Below are 10,341 nucleotides of genomic sequence, written 5' to 3'. Positions count from 1 at the left end.
TTTTTTTCTAAACTCTGAATTGACTTATACTCTGAAACACAGACCTATATGGCCAGGGTGTGCAAGCTATGTCATCTGACTACTGACAGTTTTGTATAAGGGGAATTGGAGGCTGATGCAGGCAAAGCTTTACTTTAAAATAAAGCAAGAAGTTGCAAATAAATGAGGCATAGTTGAATACAAGAGAGGTGGAAGCAAGTTTGAAAGGAAGACAGAAAGTAAATAATATGTTGAATTGATTGTGTTGTTGATCAGATTGATAAAAGGTTTTGATAAAGAAGAGCGTTGATTTAACTCCAAACAGCTTTTGTGACATGAAAAGCAGAAGTTGAAATTGTGCCGAAACCCAGGATTGAACCAGGGACCTTTAGATCTTCAGTCTAACGCTCTCCCAACTGAGCTATTTCGGCCTGTTGGTAGTTTGGGTCTTCATCCTTTCTTTTAAACTTCCCAAGAAAATAGATGCTCAACCTCATGCTAGAGCTATGTTTTAAGATGTCCTGTATCATTCATCAGTTAACGGGTGCAATAGGTAAATAGCATTTTTCGGATCCAGGTTAGGTAGCTTTTGTTTTTTACTCTGAATGGACTAGCACCATATTACACAGAGGTATTTGGCCTGAGTAGGTAAGCTATGTCATCTGAATACTGAAATCTGTGTTCAAGGAGAAGTGGAAGCTGATGCAGACAAGAGTTTACTTTACAAAAAAGCATGAAATAGGAAACATTTGTAGTCGAAGCTGAATGCAAGAGAGGTGGAAGCAAATTTAGAAGGAGGACAGAAAGACAATTCTATGTTGAATTGATCATGTTGTCGATCAGTTGATCAAATATTTTGATAAATAAAGAAAGAAAAACTTGAGCTGATACCAAGAAATATTTTGTGAGAAGCAAGAAACCTCTCAGACTTTTCCGAAACCCAGCATTGAACAAGGGACTTTTAGATTTTCAATCTAACACTCTCCCAACTGAGCTATTTCATCCAGCTGGCCATTTTGGCTTTCTGTTGTATTTTTGATAATTGTTAAAGATAAATGCAGATCCTGGACATTCTATCTGCATGTGCAGTTATGTGTTAAATTGTCCAATATTATTCAGCAGCTAAATTGGTCTGATGGGTGAATTTCCTTTTTAGGAGCCAAGTTAGTTAGAAGATGTTTGTAAACTATGAATGGACTTATACTCAGACACACAGACCTATATGGCGAGGGTAGGCAAACTAGGTCATCTGACTACTAACAGTTTTGTATAAGGGGAACTCGAGGCTGATGCAGGCAAAGCTTTACTTTCAATTAAAGGAAGAATTGGCAAATAAAGCAGGTAAAGTTGAATACAAGAGAGGTGGAAGCAAGTTTGACAGAAAGACAGAATGTAAAAAATATGTTGAAATGGTTGTCTTATCGATCAGCTTGATAAAAGGTTTTGATCATTATAAACAACGTCAATATGAGTTGACTCCAAATAGCATTTGTGGCATGCAAAGCAGAAGTTCAAAATGAGCCTAAACCCGGGATTGAACCAGGGACCTTTAGATCTTCAGTCTACTGCTCTCCCAACTGAGCTATTTCATCCAGCTGGCAATTTCAGCTTTCTGTTGTATTTTTTATAATTGTTAAAGATAAATGCAGAACCTGGTCACTCTATCTGCATGTGCAGTTATGTGTTAAATTGTCCAGTATTATTCAGTAGCTAAATTGGTCTGATGGGTGAATTTCCTTTTTAGGAGCCAAGTTAGTTAGATGATGTTTGTAAACTATGAATGGACTTATACTCAGAAACACAGACCTATATGGCGAGGGTCGGCAAGCTAGGTCATCTGACTACTAACAGTTTTGTATAAGGGGAACTGGAGGCTGATGCAGGCAAAGCTTTACTTTCAATTAAAGGAAGAATTGGGTAATAAAGGAGGCAAAGTTGAATACAAGAGAGGTGGAAGCAAGTTTGAAAGAAAGACAGAAAGTAAATAATATGTTGAATTAATTGTATTGTCGATTATCTTGATAAAAGGTTTTGATCATTATAAACAAAGTCAATATGAGTTGACTCAAAATAGTCTTTGTGGCATGCAAAGCAGAAGTTCAAAATGTGCCGAAACCCGGGATCGAACCAGGGACCTTTAGATCTTCAGTCTAACGCTCTCCCAACTGAGCTATTTCGGCCTGCCAGCAACTATAGTGTTCAGCCTCTTTTTTTTAACAATCCCAGAACAGAGATGCAGAACCTGGATTTTCAATCTGAGGTTAGAGCTGTGTTTTAATGTGTCCTGCATTGTTCAGCAGCTAACTGGTGAAATGGGTGAGTAGCGTTTTTGGGATAAATGTTAGGTCGTTTTTCTTTTAAAACTCTGAGTGGACCAGCACTGTATTACACAGACGTATGTCGCCTGAGTAGGTAAGCTATGTCATCTCAATACTGACAACTTTGTTCAAGGAGAAGTGAAAGCTGATGCAGACAAGAGTTTACTTTGAAAAAAGTATAAAATTGGATAAATTCGTCATCAAAGCTGATGGCAAGAGAGGTGGAAGCAAGTTTAGAAGGAGGACAGAAAGACAACTTTTTGTTGAAGTTATCATGTTGTTGATCAGTTTTGGGATAAATGTTAGGTCGTTTTTCTTTTAAAACTCTGAGTGGACCAGCACTGTATTACACAGACGTATGTCGCCTGAGTAGGTAAGCTATGTCATCTCAATACTGACAACTTTGTTCAAGGAGAAGTGAAAGCTGATGCAGACAAGAGTTTACTTTGAAAAATGTATAAAATTGGATACATTCGTCATCAAAGCTGATGGCAAGAGAGGTGGAAGCAAGTTTAGAAGGAGGACAGAAAGACAACTTTTTGTTGAAGTTATCATGTTGTTGATCAGTTGATAAAATATTTTGAGAAATAAAGAAAAAAAAACTAGAGCTGATTTCAAGAAATATTTTGCAAGAATGTAGGATCCCCTCGCACTGTGCTGAAAGTCAGGATTGAATCAGGTACCTTAAGCTCTTCAGTCTAACGATCTCCCAACTGAGATATTTCAGCAAACAAGTCCCTGTGGCCTCCTGATGTATTATTAATAATTGTAGACGATACATACAGAACCTGGTCATTCTATTTTCGTTTATAGTTATGTGTTAAAGTGTCCAGTATCATTCAGCAGGTAACTTGGTCTGATGAGTGAATATCCTTTTTAGGGGACAAGGTAGGTAGAATTTTTTTTTCTAAACTCTGAATTGACTTATACTCTGAAACACAGACCTATATGGCCAGGGTGTGCAAGCTATGTCATCTGACTACTGACAGTTTTGTATAAGGGGAATTGGAGGCTGATGCAGGCAAAGCTTTACTTTAAAATAAAGCAAGAAGTTGCAAATAAATGAGGCATAGTTGAATACAAGAGAGGTGGAAGCAAGTTTGAAAGGAAGACAGAAAGTAAATAATATGTTGAATTGATTGTGTTGTTGATCAGATTGATAAAAGGTTTTGATAAAGAAGAGCGTTGATTTAACTCCAAACAGCTTTTGTGACATGAAAAGCAGAAGTTGAAATTGTGCCGAAACCCGGGATTGAACCAGGGACCTTTAGATCTTCAGTCTAACGCTCTCCCAACTGAGCTATTTCGGCCTGCTGGTAGTTTGGGTCTTCATCCTTTCTTTTAAACTTCCCAAGAAAATAGATGCTCAACCTCATGCTAGAGCTATGTTTTAAGATGTCCTGTATCATTCATCAGTTAACGGGTGCAATAGGTAAATAGCATTTTTCGGATCCAGGTTAGGTAGCTTTTGTTTTTTACTCTGAATGGACTAGCACCATATTACACAGAGGTATTTGGCCTGAGTAGGTAAGCTATGTCATCTGAATACTGAAATCTGTGTTCAAGGAGAAGTGGAAGCTGATGCAGACAAGAGTTTACTTTACAAAAAAGCATGAAATAAGAAACATTTGTAGTCGAAGCTGAATGCAAGAGAGGTGGAAGCAAATTTAGAAGGAGGACAGAAAGACAATTCTATGTTGAATTGATCATGTTGTCGATCAGTTGATCAAATATTTTGATAAATAAAGAAAGAAAAACTTGAGCTGATACCAAGAAATATTTTGTGAGAAGCAAGAAACCTCTCAGACTTTTCCGAAACCCAGCATTGAACAAGGGACTTTTAGATTTTCAATCTAACACTCTCCCAACTGAGCTATTTCATCCAGCTGGCCATTTTGGCTTTCTGTTGTATTTTTGATAATTGTTAAAGATAAATGCAGACCCTGGTCATTCTATCTGCATGTGCAGTTATGTGTTAAATTGTCCAATATTATTCAGCAGCTAAATTGGTCTGATGGGTGAATTTCCTTTTTAGGAGCCAAGTTAGTTAGAAGATGTTTGTAAACTATGAATGGACTTATACTCAGACACACAGACCTATATGGCGAGGGTAGGCAAACTAGGTCATCTGACTACTAACAGTTTTGTATAAGGGGAACTCGAGGCTGATGCAGGCAAAGCTTTACTTTCAATTAAAGGAAGAATTGGCAAATAAAGCAGGTAAAGTTGAATACAAGAGAGGTGGAAGCAAGTTTGACAGAAAGACAGAATGTAAAAAATATGTTGAAATGGTTGTCTTATCGATCAGCTTGATAAAAGGTTTTGATCATTATAAACAACGTCAATATGAGTTGACTCAAAATAGTCTTTGTGGCATGCAAAGCAGAAGTTCAAAATGAGCCTAAACCCGGGACCTTTAGAACTTCAGTCTACTGCTCTCCCAACTGACCTATTTCATCCAGCTGGCAATTTCGGCTTGCTTTCTGTAGTATTTTTTATAATTGTTAAAGATAAATGCAGAACCTGGTCACTCTATCTGCATGTGCAGTTATGTGTTAAATTGTCCAGTATTATTCAGTAGCTAAATTGGTCTGATGGGTGAATTTCCTTTTTAGGAGCCAAGTTAGTTAGATGATGTTTGTAAACTATGAATGGACTTATACTCAGAAACACAGACCTATATGGCGAGGGTCGGCAAGCTAGGTCATCTGACTACTAACAGTTTTGTATAAGGGGAACTGGAGGCTGATGCAGGCAAAGCTTTACTTTCAATTAAAGGAAGAATTGGGAAATAAAGGAGGCAAAGTTGAATACAAGAGAGGTGGAAGCAAGTTTGAAAGAAAGACAGAAAGTAAATAATATGTTGAATTAATTGTATTGTCGATTATCTTGATAAAAGGTTTTGATCATTATAAACAAAGTCAATATGAGTTGACTCAAAATAGTCTTTGTGGCATGCAAAGCAGAAGTTCAGAATGTGCCGAAAGCCGGGATCGAACCAGGGACCTTTAGATCTTCAGTCTAACGCTCTCCCAACTGAGCTATTTCGGCCTGCCAGCAGCTATAGTATTCAGCCTCTTTTTATGAACAATCCCAGAACAGAGATGCAGAACCTGGATTTTCAATCTGAGGTTAGAGCTGTGTTTTAATGTGTCCTGCATTGTTCAGCAGCTAACTGGTGAAATGGGTGAGTAGCGTTTTTGGGATAAATGTTAGGTCGTTTTTCTTTTAAAACTCTGAGTGGACCAGCACTGTATTACACAGGCGTATGTCGCCTGAGTAGGTAAGCTATGTCATCTCAATACTGACAACTTTGTTCAAGGAGAAGTGAAAGCTGATGCAGACAAGAGTTTACTTTGAAAAAAGTATAAAATGGGATAAATTCGTCATCAAAGCTGATGGCAAGAGAGGTGGAAGCAAGTTTAGAAGGAGGAAGGAAAGACAACTTTTTGTTGAAGTTATCATGTTGTTGATCAGTTGATAAAATATTTTGAGAAATAAAGAAAAAAAACTAGAGCTGATTTCAAGAAATATTTTGCAAGAATGTAGGATCCCTCGCACTGTGCTGAAAGTCAGGATTGAATCAGGTACCTTAAGCTCTTCAGTCTAACGATCTCCCACCTGAGATATTTCAGCCAACAAGTCCCTGTGGCCTCCTGATGTATTATTAATAATTGTAGACGATACATACAGAACCTGGTCATTCTATTTTCGTTTATAGTTATGTGTTAAAGTGTCCAGTATCATTCAGCAGGTAACTTGGTCTGATGAGTGAAGATCCTTTTTAGGGGACAAGGTAGGTAGAATTTTTTTTTCTAAACTCTGAATTGACTTATACTCTGAAACACAGACCTATATGGCCAGGGTGTACAAGCTATGTCATCTGACTACTGACAGTTTTGTATAAGGGGAATTGGAGGCTGATGCAGGCAAAGCTTTACTTTAAAATAAAGCAAGAAGTTGCAAATAAATGAGGCATAGTTGAATACAAGAGAGGTGGAAGCAAGTTTGAAAGGAAGACAGAAAGTAAATATAATGTTGAATTGATTGTGTTGTTGATCAGATTGATAAAAGGTTTTGATAAAGAAGAGCGTTGATTTAACTCCAAACAGCTTTTGTGACATGAAAAGCAGTAGTTGAAATTGTGCCGAAACCTGGGATTGAACCAGGGACCTTTGGATCTTCAGTCTAACGCTCTCCCAACTGAGCTATTTCGGCCTGCTGGTAGTGTGGGTCTTCATCCTTTCTTTTAAACTTCCCAAGAAAATAGATGCTCAACCTCACGCTAGAGCTATGTTTTAAGATGTCCTGTATCATTCATCAGTTAACGGGTGCAATAGGTAAATAGCATTTTTCGGATCCAGGTTAGGTAGCTTTTGTTTTTTACTCTGAATGGACTAGCACCATATTACACAGAGGTATTTGGCCTGAGTAGGTAAGCTATGTCATCTGAATACTGAAATCTGTGTTCAAGGAGAAGTGGAAGCTGATGCATACAAGAGTTTACTTTAGAAAAAAGCATGAAATAGGAAACATTTGTAGTCGAAGCTGAATGCAAGAGAGGTGGAAGCAAATTTAGAAGGAGGACAGAAAGACAATTCTATGTTGAATTGATCATGTTGTCGATCAGTTGATCAAATATTTTGATAAATAAAGAAAGAAAAACTTGAGCTGATACCAAGAAATATTTTGTGAGAAGCAAGAAACCTCTCAGACTTTTCCGAAACCCAGCATTGAACAAGGGACTTTTAGATTTTCAATCTAACACTCTCCCAACTGAGCTATTTCATCCAGCTGGCCATTTTGGCTTTCTGTTGTATTTTTGATAATTGTTAAAGATAAATGCAGATCCTGGTCATTCTATCTGCATGTGCAGTTATGTGTTAAATTGTCCAATATTATTCAGCAGCTAAATTGGTCTGATGGGTGAATTTCCTTTTTAGGAGCCAAGTTAGTTAGAAGATGTTTGTAAACTATGAATGGACTTATACTCAGACACACAGACCTATATGGCGAGGGTAGGAAACTAGGTCATCTGACTACTAACAGTTTTGTATAAGGGGAACTCGAGGCTGATGCAGGCAAAGCTTTACTTTCAATTAAAGGAAGAATTGGCAAATAAAGCAGGTAAAGTTGAATACAAGAGAGGTGGAAGCAAGTTTGACAGAAAGACAGAATGTAAAAAATATGTTGAAATGGTTGTCTTATCGATCAGCTTGATAAAAGGTTTTGATCATTATAAACAACGTCAATATGAGTTGACTCCAAATAGCATTTGTGGCATGCAAAGCAGAAGTTCAAAATGTGCCTAAACCCGGGATTGAACCAGGGACCTTTAGATCTTCAGTCTACTGCTCTCCCAACTGAGCTATTTCATCCAGCTGGCAATTTCGGCTTGCTTTCTGTAGTATTTTTTATAATTGTTAAAGATAAATGCAGAACCTGGTCACTCTATCTGCATGTGCAGTTATGTGTTAAATTGTCCAGTATTATTCAGTAGCTAAATTGGTCTGATGGGTGAATTTCCTTTTTAGGAGCCAAGTTAGTTAGATGATGTTTGTAAACTACGAATGGACTTATACTCAGAAACACAGACCTATATGGCGAGGGTCGGCAAGCTAGGTCATCTGACTACTAACAGTTTTGTATAAGGGGAACTGGAGGCTGATGCAGGCAAAGCTTTACTTTCAATTAAAGGAAGAATTGGGAAATAAAGGAGGCAAAGTTGAATACAAGAGAGGTGGAAGCAAGTTTGAAAGAAAGACAGAAAGTAAATAATATGTTGAATTAATTGTATTGTCGATTATCTTAATAAAAGGTTTTGATCATTATAAACAAAGTCAATATGAGTTGACTCAAAATAGTCTTTGTGGCATGCAAAGCAGAAGTTCAAAATGTGCCGAAACCCGGGATCGAACCAGGGACCTTTAGATCTTCAGTCTAACGCTCTCCCAACTGAGCTATTTGTCCCTGCCAGCAGCTATAGTATTCAGCCTCTTTTTTTGAACAATCCCAGAAGAGAGATGCAGAACCTGGATTTTCAATCTGAGGTTAGAGCTGTGTTTTAATGTGTCCTGCATTGTTCAGCAGCTAACTGGTGAAATGGGTGAGTAGCGTTTTTGGGATAAATGTTAGGTCGTTTTTCTTTTAAAACTCTGAGTGGACCAGCACTGTATTACACAGACGTATGTCGCCTGAGTAGGTAAGCTATGTCATCTCAATACTGACAACTTTGTTCAAGGAGAAGTGAAAGCTGATGCAGACAAGAGTTTACTTTGAAAAAAGTATAAAATGGGATAAATTCGTCATCAAAGCTGATGGCAAGAGAGGTGGAAGCAAGTTTAGAAGGAGGACAGAAAGACAACTTTTTGTTGAAGTTATCATGTTGTTGATCAGTTGATAAAATATTTTGAGAAATAAAGAAAAAAAAACTAGAGCTGATTTCAAGAAATATTTTGCAAGAATGTAGGATCCCCTCGCACTGTGCTGAAAGTCAGGATTGAATCAGGTACCTTAAGCTCTTCAGTCTAACGATCTCCCAACTGAGATATTTCAGCCAACAAGTCCCTGAGGCCTCCTGATGTATTATTAATAATTGTAGACGATACATTCAGAACCTGGTCATTCTATTTTCGTTTATAGTTATGTGTTAAAGTGTCCAGTATCATTCAGCAGGTAACTTGGTCTGATGAGTGAATATCCTTTTTAGGGGACAAGGTAGGTAGAATTTTTTTTTCTAAACTCTGAATTGACTTATACTCTGAAACACAGACCTATATGGCCAGGGTGTGCAAGCTATGTCATCTGACTACTGACAGTTTTGTATAAGGGGAATTGGAGGCTGATGCAGGCAAAGCTTTACTTTAAAATAAAGCAAGAAGTTGCAAATAAATGAGGCATAGTTGAATACAAGAGAGGTGGAAGCAAGTTTGAAAGGAAGACAGAAAGTAAATAATATGTTGAATTGATTGTGTTGTTGATCAGATTGATAAAAGGTTTTGATAAAGAAGAGCGTTGATTTAACTCCAAACAGCTTTTGTGACATGAAAAGCAGAAGTTGAAATTGTGCCGAAACCCAGGATTGAACCAGGGACCTTTAGATCTTCAGTCTAACGCTCTCCCAACTGAGCTATTTCGGCCTGTTGGTAGTTTGGGTCTTCATCCTTTCTTTTAAACTTCCCAAGAAAATAGATGCTCAACCTCATGCTAGAGCTATGTTTTAAGATGTCCTGTATCATTCATCAGTTAACGGGTGCAATAGGTAAATAGCATTTTTCGGATCCAGGTTAGGTAGCTTTTGTTTTTTACTCTGAATGGACTAGCACCATATTACACAGAGGTATTTGGCCTGAGTAGGTAAGCTATGTCATCTGAATACTGAAATCTGTGTTCAAGGAGAAGTGGAAGCTGATGCAGACAAGAGTTTACTTTACAAAAAAGCATGAAATAGGAAACATTTGTAGTCGAAGCTGAATGCAAGAGAGGTGGAAGCAAATTTAGAAGGAGGACAGAAAGACAATTCTATGTTGAATTGATCATGTTGTCGATCAGTTGATCAAATATTTTGATAAATAAAGAAAGAAAAACTTGAGCTGATACCAAGAAATATTTTGTGAGAAGCAAGAAACCTCTCAGACTTTTCCGAAACCCAGCATTGAACAAGGGACTTTTAGATTTTCAATCTAACACTCTCCCAACTGAGCTATTTCATCCAGCTGGCCATTTTGGCTTTCTGTTGTATTTTTGATAATTGTTAAAGATAAATGCAGACCCTGGTCATTCTATCTGCATGTGCAGTTATGTGTTAAATTGTCCAATATTATTCAGCAGCTAAATTGGTCTGATGGGTGAATTTCCTTTTTAGGAGCCAAGTTAGTTAGAAGATGTTTGTAAACTATGAATGGACTTATACTCAGACACACAGACCTATATGGCGAGGGTAGGCAAACTAGGTCATCTGACTACTAACAGTTTTGTATAAGGGGAACTCGAGGCTGATGCAGGCAAAGCTTTACTTTCAATTAAAGGAAGAATTGGCAAATAA

The 10,341-nt window shown here is 37.6% G+C and overlaps 2 non-coding genes across 2 annotated transcripts; both read right to left on the bottom strand.

The window, feature by feature from the left end:
- Positions 1-2,086: 2,086 nt before the first annotated feature.
- Positions 2,087-2,159, bottom strand: TRNAF-GAA (transfer RNA phenylalanine (anticodon GAA)). The gene has a single exon. It is a non-coding gene; the product is annotated as a tRNA-Phe (tRNA).
- A 1,375-nt stretch (positions 2,160-3,534) lies between these two features.
- Positions 3,535-3,607, bottom strand: TRNAF-GAA (transfer RNA phenylalanine (anticodon GAA)). The gene has a single exon. It is a non-coding gene; the product is annotated as a tRNA-Phe (tRNA).
- Positions 3,608-10,341: the final 6,734 nt, after the last annotated feature.

This window comes from Triturus cristatus, chromosome 8, assembly GCF_964204655.1.
Source record: "Triturus cristatus chromosome 8, aTriCri1.1, whole genome shotgun sequence".
NCBI lineage: Eukaryota > Metazoa > Chordata > Amphibia > Caudata > Salamandridae > Triturus > Triturus cristatus.
The sequence above is the reverse complement of the archived record's forward strand: the minus strand, read 5'-3'. Positions and strand labels throughout refer to the sequence as shown.